At 41.2% G+C, this 16,619-nt stretch overlaps 1 pseudogene; it reads left to right on the top strand.

Annotated features, from left to right (window-relative positions):
- The first annotated feature begins 15,957 nt into the window (after window positions 1-15,957).
- On the top strand, window positions 15,958-16,513 carry LOC110145292 (tubulin-specific chaperone A pseudogene; annotated as a pseudogene).
- The last annotated feature ends 106 nt before the right edge of the window (window positions 16,514-16,619 follow it).

Raw genomic sequence — 16,619 nt, 5'->3', positions numbered from 1 at the left:
GTCTAATATATTGAGATTAATGAATAGTTTTTCTTGTTTACTCTGTTGAAATGGTGAATTACATTGATATATTTTACAGTGTTAAACAGATTTGCCACTATGATAAGCCTACACGTTCAAGATAGAGTAATCTTTTTTAACACATTGTTTTATTTGATTTGCTAAAAATTTTAGTGAGAAGCTTTGAATCTATGTTAATGAGTTAGTGTTCTCTAGATTACTTCTCAGTTTATCTTTATCTGCATTGGCATCCCAGTAATGTTACCCACTTGGAACGTTAAGAAACATTTTCTCCTCCTCTATTCCTGAAGGAGTATGTGAAATTAGAATTATGTCTTCCTTAAGTATTTGGTGAAAATTTTCAGTGAAGATACTTGTAGTTTTCTTTGTGGGAGAATGTTTAACTATAAATTTAAAAAAATTTTATGCCATGTGTGTGTGCTTAGTCACTCAGTCAAGTCCAACTCTTTGAGACTCCATGGACTGTAGCCTGCCAGGCTCCTCTATCCACAGAAATTTCCAGGCAAGAATACTGGAGCAGGTTGCCATTTCCTTCTCTAGAGGATCTTTCAGATCCAAGGATCAAACCCGTGTCTCTAGTGTCTCCTGCACTGGCAGGCAAGATTCTTTACCACTGAGCCACTGGGAATAGATATAGACTATTTAGTTTATGTCTTTATGAATAGTTTCTCTCCTCATCATAGATTCCATTTTCTTTACTTGGTAATTTTTGACAGAAGCCAAGCATTGTGCCTTTCAACTTCTTGGGTGCTAAATATTTTTCTACTCCTGAAAATTTCTTTGAGATACACCTATGATACTTAGAAGCACTGGTCTTTTGGGGTCTCAGAAAGTCCAGGAAACTGCATACCAGGCAGCCGTTTGGACTATCTAACAGGCTATCAATACTGGCAAGGGGTTAAGGAACCACAGGCAAATCTGGACTTATCTCCTAGCTTGTTGACCAAGTCTGTAAACAAACCAGGCCTGTTTGCTTGTATCACAGCAAGACAAACACTGAGGTTTGCAACAGAGAAACATTTTTTTCATGAGGCAGCCAACTGAGAACGCAAGAGAACAGATCTCAGAACTGCATTCCCAAAGGCCAGAGGCTTGAGATATTTATGATATAAAGAAGCAGAGTGGTCTCAGACATTTGGAAAGGGGATTGGAGGTGAGGTGAGGTCATTCATTTCCCTGCAGGCCCAGGTTTAGGGTTAGAGGGCTCAACTAGTTTTAGCCAAGTGTATTGGGCAGGAGTTGACTCCAAATTTTTGGAAAACAGCTTAAGCCCCCATTGTTACAGTGACTCATGCATCAGAAGCATGATTTATAGGGGTGGTTAGAAATCTGATGATAAATTATGTAGGGTTCATGAAGTTTGGAGAATATGAATTAGGGAAAACGGGGGGAAATCAGCTAAAGTAGGTTTAATCAGTAAAGGCAGGTTACAAGCAGGGGGGTTTGTGAGAAGTTGTTCCCTTATCTGCTATTCTATAAGACACACTCAACGAGTTCTGTTAAGTGCCACCTTCCATTGGTTTCATAATTTCTCCCTCTTCATCTGCTTGTTCTTTCTAGTACCAAACTTTATGTGTTTCTCTGCTTCCTATCCACTTTCCTTTTGTCCTATTCCTTATTTTATCTCTTAAAAAAATTATCTACAGAAAACAGTTTTTAAAAGGCACTCATATGTACACCTTGTATACTAAAATTAAATATATATTACTAGTTTGCTGTGGTACAGAGCTTTCCATAGGAGAGGAGGACGGCTCTGATGCTAGGAGAGATAGAGTAAGCATACTACGTCTGGGCTCTTTCACTAAATGCACATTGAGAACTGGGGGGGGGGGGGGGGGAAATGTATGAAAAAACTATTTTAGACTGTGAATGTATATTACAGTAGTACATGTATATGTCTAAAATCAGTAGCGAAAAGTAGATGACAGGGCTTTCCTGGTGGTCCAGTGGTTAAGAATCTGCCTTGCAATGCAGGGGACACTGGTGCAACTCCTAGACCTGGAAGATCCCACATGTTGATGGGCAACTAAGCCCGTGCCCCACAACTACTGAAGCTGTGCTCTGGAGCCCACAGGCCGCAACTACTGAAGCCCTGGGGTTTAGAGCCTGTACTCCACAACATGCGCTTCCCTGGCAGCTCAGTTGGTAAAGGATCCACCTGCAATGCAGGAGAACCTGGTTCAATTCTTGGATCAGGAAGATCTGCTGGAGAAGGGATAGGCTACCCACTCCAGTATTCTTGGGCTTCCCTGGGTGGCTCAGCTGGTAAAGAATCCACCTGTAATGTGGGAGACCTGGGTTTGATCCCTGGGTTGGGAAGATCCCGTGGAGAAGGAAAAGGCTACACACACCACTCAGTGTTCTGGCCTTGAGAATTCCACGGACTGTATAGCCCATGGGATCGCAAAGAGCCGGACACAACTGAGCGACTTGCGCTCTGCGACAAGAGAAACCACTCCAGTGAGAAGCCCATGCACTGCAACTAGAGAGTAGCCCCCACTCTCGCAACTAGAGAAAGCTTGCATATAGCAATGAAGATCCAGCACAGACAGAAAATAAAATAAAATAGATCAGTCAGTCAGTTCAGTCTCTCAGTCGTGTCTGACTCTTTGTGACCCCATGGACTGCAGCACGCCAGGCTTCCCTGTCCATCACCAACTTTCAGAGCTTGCTCAAACTCATGTCCATCAAGTCGGTGATGCCATCCAACCATCTCATCCTCTGTTGTCCCCTTCTCCTCCCACCTTCAATCTTTCCCAGCATCAGGGTCTTTTCCAATGAGTCAATTCTTCGCATCAGGTGGCCAAAATATTGGCATTTCAGTTTCAGCATCAGTCCTTCCAATGAATATTCAGGACTGATTTCCTTTAGGATGGACTGGTTTGATCCCCTGCAGTCCAAGAGGCTCTCAAGAGTCTTCTCCAACACCACAGTTCAAAAGCATCAATTCTTCAGTGCTCAGCTTTCTTTATAGTCCAATTCTCACATCCATACACGACTACTGGAAAAACCATAGCTTTGATTAGATGGACCTTTGTTGGCAAAGTAATGTCTCTGCTTTTTAATATGTTGTCTAGGTTGGTCATAGCTTTTCTTCCAAGGAGCAAGCATTTTAGTTTTTACAGTATGAAGAGGCAGAAATAAAATAAAATATATAAAAAATGTTTAAAGTAGATGGGAGAGAAAATAGAAGTATATAGGAGTAAAGTTTCTATGTTTCTTAAAATTTAATGAGTGTAAATATGAAATAGTTTCTGATAGGTTATGCTGTGTTTTGTAAACTCTAGAGCAACCTCTGAGGGAAAAATAGTTTAAATTTCTTAAATGAATTAAATGATACACTAGAAAATATTTACTTGAAACAAAAGGTGGTATTAAAAGAGGACCAGAGGAACAAAATAGTCATGAGACAAAGAAACAACTGGGATGTGATTTGGGGAAGTGATACCAGTCCATGGCATTTTGACATGGCACTCTGAGCAAACTAAGGCAGAAACCAATTCCCTTTTATTTTTTAAAATTGAGATATAAGTCACATATGGTATCACATGAGTTTGAGGTATACTATGTATTGATTTGATACATTTATATATTGCAGTATGATTACCAGCATAACATCAACTAACATTTCTACTATGTCACACATTCACAATTTCTTTTTTTCTGTGGTGAAAACAATTAAAATCTCATCTCCTGGTTCCTGGGGGGAAGAATGGGAGGAAGGGATAGTTAGAGAGTTTGGGATGGATGTGTATACACTGCTGTATTTAAAGTGGATAACCAACAATGACCTACTGTATAGCACATGGAACTCTGCTCAATGTTATATGGCAGCCTGGATGGGAGGGGGGTTTGGGAGAGAATGGATACATGTATCTGGATGGTTGCGCCCCTTGCTTGTTCACCTGAGTCTATCACAGCATTGTCAATTAGCTTTACCCCAATACAAAATAAAAAGTTATTTTAAAAGAAGAGGGAAAGTTATTTTAATGAAAATAAAATAGCAAAAAAATCTTTCTTGAATTACTATACATCAGTTAAAATTTACGGTAGAAATTTCACATGGAGTGAAAAGAGAAAGCGTTGAAATGGCTTCTTTTTTAAATAGATGAACTGAACTGCAAAAGATCTGGTAGTTCTTCACATGGCAATAGTTGTAAAACTATGAATAGAGCTAAAATTCTACTTAAAAATGGATAACCAACAATGACCCACTGTATAGCACATGGAACTCTGCTCAGTTTTATGTGGCAGCCTGGATGGGAGGGGGGTTTGGAGGAGAATGGATACATGTATACATACAGCTGAGTCCCTTCGCTGTTACCTGAAACTATCACAACGTTGTTAATTGGCTATACTCCAATACAAAATAAAAGTTAAAAAAATAAAATAAAATTTGAGTCCATAAAAAAAAACAAAAACTCATCTCATAAACAACTTTGAAGTTTATAAAACAGTATTTTTTACTATAATCACTATGCTATATATTAGTTCTCCAGAACTTACTTATCTATAGTATTTATCTATACCTGCAAGTTTGTGCCCTTGAACAACATCACTCTAACTCTCCCTTTCCCACACTGTTGGCAACAAACCATTCTAATTTCTATTTTCATAAATTTGGCTTTTTAAGATTCCACATACACATGACATCATACAGTGTTTATCTATTTCCGACTGACTTATCTCAGTTTAATGTACTCAAAGTCCAACTATATTATCACAAATGGCAGGATTTTCTTCTGTTCCATGGCCATATAGTATTCCAGTGTGTGTGTCTGTGTGTCTGTGTGTGTGTGTCTGTGTGTGTTGTTTAGTCGTGAAGTCATATCCAACTCTTTTGCAACCTCATGGACTCCAGCCTACCAGGCTCTTTGTCCATGGGATTTCCCAGGCAAGAATACTGGAGTGGTATGTGTATACCACTCATACCATTGACAAAAAATCCATTCATCCATTGACAGCACTTCGTTTCCATATCTTGACTGTTTTGATGATGCAGCAATAAACACGAGAGTACACTTTATCTCCTCAATATACTATTTTAATTTCCCTCAGATATATTACCAGAAGTGGGATTGTGAAACATATGATAGTTCTATTTCTGATTGAGGAATCCCTACTGTTTTTCACAGAGGCGACACCAATTAACATTCCCACCAACAGTACGACAGCTCCCTTTCCTCCACCAACTTCAGTGACGCTTGTCATGGCCTCGCTTTTTGATGATAGTCATAGCATTTGATGTGAGGTGGTAGCTCATTGTGGTTTTGATTTTTATTTCCCCAGTGATTAGTGATGTTGAGCATTGTTTCATATATTTTTTGGCCATCTGCATGACTTTTTGGAAGAAACTCTGCTTTGTTCTTCTATTTCAGATGTTTTGTTATTGTTATTATTGAGTTGTGTGAGGTGTTTTGCGTATTTTAACTCCTTCTCTGATGTGCTATTTGCAAATATTTTCTCTCATTCCATAGTTGCCTTTTCATTTTGTTGATAGTTTCAGGCCAGTTTCCTTTGGGATGTGAATGCAAAAGTCCCCAATAAAATACTAGTGAACTAAATGTACCAACTATTAAATGATTATTATATAAACACAACCAAGTATTATTAATCCCAGAAATACAAAATCGATTTAGCTAATATAATTAACTAATACTATATCAATAGATAGATAACTCAAAACTACTTAATTATGTCAATAGAAAAAAAATATTTCTTAACATGCAAAACCCCTGCATGGTAAAAATGCTCAATAAATGCACAATAGAAGGGGACTTCACCCTGATAAAGAGCCCATATGCCTCTTCATTTTGTTGATTGTTTCCTTTGCTGTGTAGAAGCTTTTGAGCCTGGTTCAGTCCCAGCTTTCTATCTTAGTTTTACCACCTGTGATTTTGGTGTCTTCTATGAAATCATGGCCAAGACCAATGTCTAAAAAGTTTTCCCCTGATTTCTTTGAGATGTGTTATGACATGATTCTGTTTGTCTTGCTAACAAATAGAATATTATTTGGCCTTTAAATGAAAGCAAATCCTGTCATTTGGGACAATATGGATAAGCATACAGACATTAAGATATTAAACAAGTGAAATAATCCAGTTACAGAAGGACAAATACTGCATGATTCCTATTATCTGAGGTCCTAAGAGAGTCAAAATCATAGAAGCAGACAGTAGAATGAATGGTAGTTGTCAGAGGCTGTGGGGAGGAAAGAATTGTTCTTCAATGGGTATAGGTTTATTTTTTCAAGATAAATAAGGCTATAGTTAACACTATGGTATTACACATTTTAAAATACGTCAAAGGGGGAATTTCCAGGAGGTACGGTGGATGAGAATCCACTGCCAATGCAAGGGACACGGGTTCAATCTATGGTCTGGGAAGACTCACATACCTTGAGCAACTAAGCCTGTGTGCCAGAACTACAGAAGCCCATGCACTCTAAGGCCCAAGAGCTGCAGATACTAAGCCCATGTGCTGCAACTGCTGAAGCCCATGCGCCTAGAGTCTGTGCCCCACAAGAGAAGCCACTGCAATGAGAAGCCTATGCACCATAATGAAGAGTAGCCCCCACTTACTGCAACTAGAGAAAGCCCACATGCAGCGATGAAGACCTATTTCAACCTATATGTCTGTACATATGTTGAAAGGATGGATTGTGTATGAAGTATGCACTGAAAAAACTATATATAGTTGCTGATAGTAGTCTCTTATGATCCTTTGTATTTCTGTGTTGTCTGTTGTGATCTCTCCATTTTCATTTCTAATTTTGTTGATTTGATTTTTCTCCCTTTGTTTCTTGACGAGTCTGGCTAATGGTTTGTCAATTTTATCTTCTCAAAGAACTAGCTTTTGGTTTCGTTGATATTTGCTATGGTCTCTTTTGCTTCTTTTGCATTTATTTCTGCCCTAATTTTTAAGATTTCTTTCCTTCTACTAACCCTGGGGTTCATAATTTCTTCCTTTTCATGTTGCTTTAGGTATAGAGTTAGGTTATTTACTTGACTTTTTTCTTGTTTCTTGAGGTAAGCCTGTATTGCTATGAACCTTCCCCTTAGCACTGCTTTTATAGTGTTCCATAGGTTTTGGGTTGTTGTGTTTTCATTTTCATTCGTTCCTATGCATATTTTGATTTTTTTTTTATTTCTTCTGTGATTTGTTGGTTATTCAGCAGCGTGTTGTTCAGCCTCCATATGTTGAAATTTTTAATACTTTTTCTCCTGTAATTGACATCTAATCTTACTGCATTGTGGTCATAAAAGATGCTTGGAATGATTTCAATATTTTTGAATTTACCAAGACTAGATTTATGGCCCAGGATGTGATCTATCCTGGAGAAGGTTCCGTGTGCACTTGAGAAAAAGGTGAAATTCATTGTTTTGGGGTGAAATGTCCTATAGATATCAATCAGGTCTAATTGATCTATTGTATCTTTTAAAGTTTGTGTTTCCATGTTAATTTTCTGTTTAGTTGATCTATCCATAGGTGTGAGTGGGGTATTAAAGTCTCCCACTATTATTGTATTATTATTAACTTCCCCTTTCATACTTGTTAGCACTTGTCTTACATATTGTGCTGCCCTTATGTTGGGTGTATATATATTTATGAATGTTATATCTTCTTCTTGGATTGATCCTTTGATCATTATGTAGTGTCCATCTTTGTCTCTTTTCACAGCCTTTGTTTTAAAGTCTATTTTATCTGATATGAGTATTGCGACTCCTGCTTTCTTTTGGCTCTATTTGCATGGAATATCTTTTTCTAGCCCTTCACTTTCAGTCTGTATGTGTCCCTTGTTTCGAGGTGGGTCTCTTGTAGACAGCATATATAGAGGTCTTATTTTTGTATCCATTCAGCCAGTCTTTGTCTTTTGGTTGGAGCATTTAACCCATTTACATTTAAGGTAATTATTGATAGGTATGGTCCCATTGCCATTCATTTATTGTTTTGGGTTCGAGTTTATACACCATTTCTGTGTTTCCTGTCTAGAGAAGATCCTTTAGCATTTGTTGGAAAGCTGGTTCGGTGGTGCTGAATTCTCTGAGCTTTTGGTTGTCTGTAAAGCTTTTGATTTCTCCTTCATATCTGAATGAGATCCTTGCTGGGTACAGCAATGGAGACAAAGAGAAAGCAGAGTAGCTCATAAAGTTTGGTAGCAAGAGAAAGGAATATAATGAAGAGGAAGAAATTGAAGATATTCGTAGAAGCCAAGTCTTTCAGGAGATATGAGGAAATGAGATTCCTTGTAAAAATGAAAGATTTTGTCAATGTATGACAAAACCCACTGAAACGTTGTGAAGTAATTAGCCTCCAACTAATAAAAATAAATGAAAAAAAAAAGAAAGGTAAAAGGGTATTTTTTTTTCTATTTGTTCCACACAATTGATTTCTCACTGAATATATCTTTTTTTATAGCTGCTTGGATAACAGCTTTATTATCTTCTAAGGCAGTTACTAAAGCAGACATAGTGTTACAATGTCTGGCTGTCTTGTGTGTGTGTGTGTGTATAGGATATGTGCTTGAAATAACCTTGCTTACTACTAAGGAATTAAAGAAAAAAAAACTCTTGTAAACTTTAATGAAAGTTTAATAAAAATAAAAATTTAATAAAATTGCTAAAAAAAAATGAAAGGTTTGGCTCTGGGCAGGAGAAGGCCATGCTGTGCAGAAGGAAAAATGCAGAGTTTGGGGATAAAGATACAGGGGAATAAAAAATGAGATCTCCACTGTGGTTTGTCCTTTAACTGACGTAAGTAACAGGGTTCCCAGCAGGAGTACACATATGAGAGGCAGTGTTGTAAGTTTGAGGAGAGAGGACTGGGTACAAAAATTGGATGACTGGTCCCTCCCACAAAGACACAGCATATATCAACCTGCAAATATAGTACAACTGCCAGGGAATTCCATGGATTCACTTGGTAGTTATTGTAGGGTAAGGGAGTTAGAGAAGGCAAGGTTCGGAAAAAGAATGAGACTGGCACTTTACAGGAACAGATCACCTTTAATGAGGTGAGAAGGGCAGCAATCAGATTAGTGAGCTGCCAACCCAAGAAAAGAGTAAGTATATATAGACATGTATGTGGAACTCTACTGTCTTAAGGGGGCCTGTTCTCTAGGATTGTTTGGAGTAGTTATCTCTTAAACGGCTGGGGTAAGGAATTCTGGAGATCGGCCAGAGGCTGGACCGACTGGGAGCTGGGTGTAATCAACCTTAATGTCCTTTTTTTTCCCTTTGGGTGAGGGAGTTCTTTTTTTATGCATAGAATGGTGGGGAGGACCCTAGGGGAGTTTTAACGCCAGGCTATTTTGAGCCATGTAACTTTCCTTCATTCCAGACCCTAAGGAATATATACAAAAAGAGAAAGAGAGGTGGGCGTCATTAATGTTCAGGGCTTCTTCGTGCTGATAAATGAGGGCCAGGGGTTTGTGGTCTGGGAGGAAAGAAGTCTAAGACCCATAGTGTTGATTTTCTATTCTAGCCGTCAGGGTCTCTAGCAAAAGAACAGTCTTGACTTGGTCTCGGGAAATGGCTCAGATTTGGTCTTGGAGGAATCCCTGGAAAAGATTAAACAAACAAGGCCCAAAGGTGAGTAGGAGGATGATAAAAATGAATGGTCTGAGAAGGGGTAAAACCCAAGGCACCCAGTTCCAATCAGTTAACCATGACCGCCAGGAGTTGCTTAATCTCTGGCGGATTCATGAGGCTCGGTATGTAAGGTTTTTTGCAGCTCCTTGGACAATACCTGACTGATTGGCATAGAAACAGCAGGATTCATCTAGAAAAAGGTGCAGACCTCCCTTCTCTGCAGTGAGTAGATCTAATCCCCTTCTATTTTGTAATACTATGGCCACCAAGGAATCGAGTTGATTTTGGATAGTTATTAGGCCTTGAGCTATTTCATGGAGGCTGATAAGTCTTTAGATAGTGTCTGGTAGTTTTGGATGGAGGTGGTTAAGCAAGGGGTTCCTGTTCCAATTTCAGCCGCTATTCCTAGTCCTACTAAGAGGGGAATGAAATGAATGGCTCATTTTATTCGCTTGTGGATAAGAGGAATAGGCAAGGGTTGATCATTGGGGGCTATTAAAATGTTTGGACTGGAGTATACCAGGGTGCAGGTCCCAGTCCAATTAGTAGGTAAACAGAGGTATGTAGACATCCCACACAGGAAAAATAGGCCAGGTGTCATAACACAACAGCTGAAGTTGATGGCGAAGAGAAGTTGGTGGCGGCAGGGGGGTGGGGTGGGGGGGGGTGTTGATCGCTCGTTCAAGGACACTCAGAGATCCCGCTAAGGTGGCCCCTACGGTGGGAGAAGTGGAGGAATATGCTGAGGGAAACCATCCTGTAAAGGTTAAAGAGTGTCCTGTAGGACCAGAAACATTCCAATCCCAAAGAACGGCAATCCCAAAGACTGCGCAAACTACTCATTTCACACGCTAGTAAAGTAATGCTCAAAATTCTCCAAGCCAGGTTTCAGCAATACGTGAACCATGAACTTCCAGATATTCAATCTGGTTTTAGAAAAAGCAGAGGAACCAGAGATCAAATTGCCAACATCCACTGGATCATCAAAAAAGCAAGAGAGTTCCAGAAAAACATCTATTTCTGCTTTATTGACTATGCCAAAGCTTTCGACTGTGTGGATCACAATAAACTGTGGAAAATTCTGAAACAGATGGGAATACCAGACCACCTGACCTACTTTTTGAGAAACCTATATGCAAGTCAGGAAGCAACAGTTGGAACTGGACATGGAACAACAGACTGGTTCCAAATAGGAAAAGGAGTACGTCAAGGCTGTATATTGTCACCCTGCTTATTTAACTTCTGTGCAGGGTACATCATGAGAAACGTTGGGCTGGAAGAAGCACAAGCTGGAATCAAGATTGCCGGGAGAAATATCAATAACCTCAGATATGCAGATGACACCACCCTTATGGCAGAAAGTGAAGAGGAACTAAAAAGCTTCTTGATGAAAGTGAAAGAGGAGAGTGAAAAAGTTGGCTTAAAGCTCAACATTCAGAAAACTAAGATCATGGCATCTGGTGCCATCACTCCATGGCAAATAGGTGGGGAGACAGTGGAAACAGTGTCAAGCTTCATTTTTGGGGGGCTCCAAAATCACTGCAGATGGTGACTGCAGCCATGAAGTTAAAAGACACTTACTCCTTGGAAGGAAAGTTATGACCAACCTAGACAGCGTATTAAAAAGCAGCAACATTACTTTGCCAACAAAGGTCCATCTAGTCAAGGTTATGGTTTTTCCAGTGGTCATGTATGGATGTGAGATTTGGACTATGAAGAAAGCTGAGTGCAGAAGAATTGATGCTTTTGAACTATGGTGTTGGAGAAGAATCTTAAGAGTCCCTTGGACTGCAAGGAGATCCAATCAGTCCGTCCTAAAGGAGATCAGTCCTGGGTGTTCATTGGAAGGACTGATGCTGAAGCTGAAACTCCAGTACTTTGGCCACCTCATGCGAAGAGTTGACTCATTGGAAAAGACCCTGATGTTGGGAGGGATTGGGGGCAGGAGGAGAAGGGGATGACAGAGGCTGAAATGGCTGGATGGCATCACCGACTCGATGGACATGGGTTTGAGTAAACTCCGGGAGTTGGTGATGGACAGGGAGGCCTGGCGTGCTCTAATTCATGGGGTCGCAATGAGTCGGACACGACTGAGCAACTGAACTGAACTGAACTTGGGGTCAGTAAGGGGTCTGATCAGTTATACATTCAAAGGGATTAAGTGTCATATCTAAAGTCTGAACACAGTCATGATATAGGTGTTCTGCTTTAGAATTCGGTGTAAGGAGTAAGCTAGAAGGATTAAGAGCTTTACAAGGCATAAAAGAAAGGGATGGATCGAGAAGGTGTGCGTGGGGGATTTGTAGTCGAGCAGGGGACAGAGCAAGGAAAGCCCAATGAGAGAGTAAATCTCTGAAGGAACAAGGGGAGCATACATTTAGAGGAGCGTTTCGGGTTAGTTTTGGGGGCTTCAGGTATTAAGAGGGTGGTTGCAGCTAAGGCCTGGAGACAAGGTGGCCATCCAAGCATGACGAGATCAAGTTGTTTAGATAAGTAAGCTAGAGGCTCCCATATGTCCCCCCTTTTTGGCACAGAAGCCCTAAGGCATGTCCTTGTCTAGAATGTACAAAAAGGGGAAAAGGCTTGGTGTGATCAGGTAAGTAAAAAGAAGGGGCCCGTAGTAAATGTTTGAGAAGAGTCTATATTGGGGTGTGGAGAGAGATGGGGGCCAATAAGGGCTCATCTAAGTTTCCTCGAGCAGCTTGGCAGACAGGTTTTGTGTGGAAGGCAAAATTTGGGACCCATATTCAAAAGAAGTTTAATAGACCTAATAGAGAAAGAAGTTCCCTCTTGGTTTGGGGCCTGGGGGTCTGTGTCAAGCAAGGCTCGAAGTCTCTGAGCTGGGATTATTTTGGATGTGAGAGTGAGAAGTAATCCCATGTGATTGACAGTGGTGGAAGCAATTTGTGCTTTGGAGAGCGAGTTGCCTAGGGCATTTAATACCAACGCAGTGTGGACTAGGCTGTTGTGGTGAGAGGAACTACATAACAATAAATCATCTTCATATTGGAGTAAGATAGTAGAGCCTAGGTCTAAAGTTTGTAGGTCTCTTTGGAGGGCTTGACCAAAAAACTGAGGGCTATCTCTAAACCTTGTGGTAAAACAGTCCAAGTTAATTGTTGAGATTGATATGTGTCTGGATCCATCCAGGTGAAGGCGAATAGGAGCTGTGAGGAGTGGTGTAGAGGTATAGTAAAGAAAGCATCTTTGAGGCCTAATACCATGGAATAGAGTATGTCAGGGGGAACATGTGAGAGAAGGGTGTAGGGTTAGTGACCACAGGGTGTACATGTATTGTGGCCTCACTGATCTTGCAAAGATCTTGGACTAGATGCCAGGAGTGTGGTCCCTTTTTGACTGCCAGTATAGGAGTATTATGAGGAGAACAGATAGACCACAAAAGGCTGGCTTTGAGCAGTCGGGAGATTATTGGTTTAAGTCTTTGTCAGGAGTCTGTGGTCAGGGTATATACCTCTCTGAGAAGAAACAAGTGTTTGCTTCGGGTCCTGGCCGATGGAGGAGGGGTGGAAATCTCTTTTGGGGTTTCAGAGTCATCCCTTCCTGTTTTGGAGGAGGAAGGGCTAGAGGATGGGGTCTCATCTCCGGAAGTTTTCTCTCTGGGGTGGTAGGGAGGAGGCTCATCTGCCAGGTCAAAATCAGGGGCTGAGAATTTAGGGGGCCTTTTAGGGGCTTCAGATTTGGATTCTTTGGTAATGGAGGGGGAGCGAGAGCAGAGGAGGATTTGATAGGCAGCACAGGCCTTGCAGAGAGACGGACGACTTCTAAGGTCCCAGAAGGCTTGAGTACAGGGGACCTCCGACCGTTTGCCATTCAGTTTGAGGAAGTTGTGAGATCTGATAAAATACTGAAATCGAAAGTCCCAAACTCAGGCCAGCAGTTTTGGTTATCCAGTTCGTATTGAGGCCAAATTTGAGTGCACAGTGACTCGAGTTTAGGAACCTTAACATCAGTCAAGAAGAGCAGTTGAGGTTTTGTTTTACGCAGGCCAAGGGAGAGTCCCGTGGGACAGATTGACTGGACCCCATAGCAAATGGCTAGCGACTGTCCGGTCGAGAGAAAAGGTTATCACCTAATCTTTTGACCGGGCGAAGAGAGAGAGATGCTCTGGAGGAGGAAGGGGTGTCCCCCAAGTACCTTCGCAGAGGGCCTTTTGGCCAGAGTGTTCCCAGGGCACCTGGAAAGGACGATAGTCTATGGCGCCCTAGAGTACCGTCTGAGCTTACCTGGGCAAGAATTCGTGGTGGATGGAGGGAGGTCGAATGGCAAAAGGCCTCTGTCCTGGAGTTGGTCAGTCTCACGGAAAAGAAAGTGTAGAGAAAAGAGGGAGAGAGAGACCAATATTCCTCAGGTTACGTGGAAAACCAATAAAGGCCTTACACCGGACTTGTAACGCTCACGAAGGCACAGGGCGTCTCTCGAGGAGGTCTTGAAAGCCCGGACGGGAAAGTGAACTCAGCAGGCTTCCATGCTCCAAAGAGTTGGCTGTGGAGAACGAGAAGGAACCGCAACCTCCCGGGTTTCAGCACCAAAAAATGTAGGGTAAGGGATTTAGAGAAGGTGAGGTCAGAAAAAGAACAAGACCAGCACTCTACAGGAACAGATCACCTTTAATGAGGCGAGAAGGGGCAGCAGTCAGACTAGTGAGCTGCTGCACTAACCCAAGGAAAGAGTAAGTACACATAGGCATCTGTGTGGAACTCTACTGTCTTAAGGGGGCCTGTTTTCTCCAAGTTCGTTTGGTGTAGTGATCTCTTAAACAGCTGGGGCAAGGTATTCTGGAGATTGGCCAGAGGCTGGACTGGCTGGGAGCTGGGGGTAATCTACCTTAATGTCCATTTTGGGGAGCGGGGGAAGAGGTGAGAGAGTTCTTTGTTTTGCATAAAATGGTGGGGAGGACCTGGAGGGGAGTTTTAGCTCCAAGCTATTTTGAGCCAGGTAGCTTTCCTGCAGTTACAGCCTCACATTTACTGAGAAAAGTGAGCAATCACATTCAGTGACTTGAGTCCAAAGTGCAAAATGGAAAAAAGTTACTTCCAACCACATATCTAAGTGCACAGAGTTGTGTAGGTAATACATGACAGTTTCCAGGTGCATGAATGGGACGGGATTGGCTCTTGTTCAGCACCCTCCTCCCCTGCCGGCCCACTTGCATGCACTTCCCAGTCTCACAGAGAAGGACCTTGTGTAAGGAGAGGCCAGTCTATTCAGAATATTTTCTCAGGAAGGAAGGCTATTCAGGGAGCCTGCAGGTGATCCTTGGCGTTAGAGTTGGTGTCCCCAGAGGGTCTCCACGGCAGGATAAGGCGTGGGAGCTTGATTCAAGGAGGGCTCTGATGAGTGCCTAAGGAAGAGGGGCTAGGGTTAGGAGGGGCTGCTGGGCCTCCACAAGCTGAAGTGAAGAGCCTTCAGAAAGGGTGGGCCCATGGCCAGCTTAGTCAGGTCTTGTAAACTGGTGCCTAGGGGGTTCCAGCTTTAGCTTCATGGAGGTGAGAGGAGGTAGAAGGGATAGTGAGACAGGCTCCTATAAATCCCATAGCCCCAAAGCCTCTGCCATGGAAAACTACTTCTTCCTTCCTGCCGGGACAAGGAGATTTGCAAATAACACAAATAATGTTCCCCTATAGAGAAAGTGTTTTTATTTCCTGTCACTATAGAATTTAAAGTTTTTTACATAATATGTTAGAAATACAGAAATTTGCTTCATAAAATCTCTGGACAGTAGTAATACACATGGATACTAATGCTAATATTTTGGCCAAATACACCCAACCTTTACTTTTCCCCGTAAGAATAGTGTCGCATTACACACTTTGTTTCATCCTGCTTTCCTAACTTATGTTGGGGTTTTTTTCTATCTTTGATGCATACCGCTATGTTCATCCTTTCTAATGGCAGTCGTGGAAGCAGGCTTGCTGGATGGATATATTCCTAATTTGCTTAATCAGAAAATAGAGGCGGTTTCCAGTTTTCTTGTCTTTTTTTTAATTTTACCAACAGAGTTTATTATCAAGCTTTTCACATTTTGCCAATATGATGGCTAGAAAATAGAATCTGTTATGGTTCAAATTTGTACTTCACTTATCACGGGTCAAGTTTAATATCTTTTCGTATTTTAAGGGCCATTTTTCTAATCATTTTGTAAATTGTCCTTTCCTGTTTTTATGTAGGATTTTTATTCATGTTCATCTTCCATTTAGAAAACCTCTTTGTTGTAAATCAACTATACTCCAATAAAATTTTAAAATTGAAAAGTTTTAACTTTTATATCTCTATAATATTTTAAATTATACATGCTAATTGTTAAAAATATTAAAAGAGGGTCCCCGCCACGGTCACCCCGGTTCTCAGCCCGTCCTTTCCGCGGCCCTCGAGGGACCATGGCCGATTCTCGCGTGAGGCAGATCAAGATCAAAACTGGCGTGGTGAAGCGATTGGTCAAAGAAAAAATGATGTATGAAAAAGAAGCAAAACAACAAGAAGAAAAGATTGAAAAGATGAAAGCCGAAGATGGTGAAAATTATGCTATTAAAAAACAGGCCGAGATCCTGCAGGAGTCCCGGATGATGATTCCAGACTGCCGACGCAGGTTGGAAGCTGCACACGCTGACCTTCGCAGTTATTAGAGAGTGAAAAAGACTTGGAAGAAGCTGAGGAATATAAGGAGGCACGTTTAGTACTGGATTCAGTGAAGTTAGAAGCCTGAAGTTTTCTGTACAGGGTATTTTTTGCATTAAATCCTGGGATCCATTCCACAATTCATTATTTTTGACCACTGCTATGTGTTCAAGTAGTATGAGAATGTGATTCTTTTTATGCAGTGCATATATTTTTCTTTGCCTAATTTAATGTGTCAAATAAATGAGTTCATCTAATTAAAAAAATATTAAAAGAGAAAATTGCAAAGAAATAATCACTTAAAAATCCACCATTAAAAGGCCACCATTGCATGCACACAATGCAGTATTTAAAATGAATAACCAACAAGGA

The sequence above is a fragment of the Odocoileus virginianus genome, chromosome 28 (assembly GCF_023699985.2).
Source record: "Odocoileus virginianus isolate 20LAN1187 ecotype Illinois chromosome 28, Ovbor_1.2, whole genome shotgun sequence".
NCBI classification, from domain to species: Eukaryota; Metazoa; Chordata; class Mammalia; order Artiodactyla; family Cervidae; genus Odocoileus; species Odocoileus virginianus.
The sequence above is the reverse complement of the archived record's forward strand: the minus strand, read 5'-3'. Positions and strand labels throughout refer to the sequence as shown.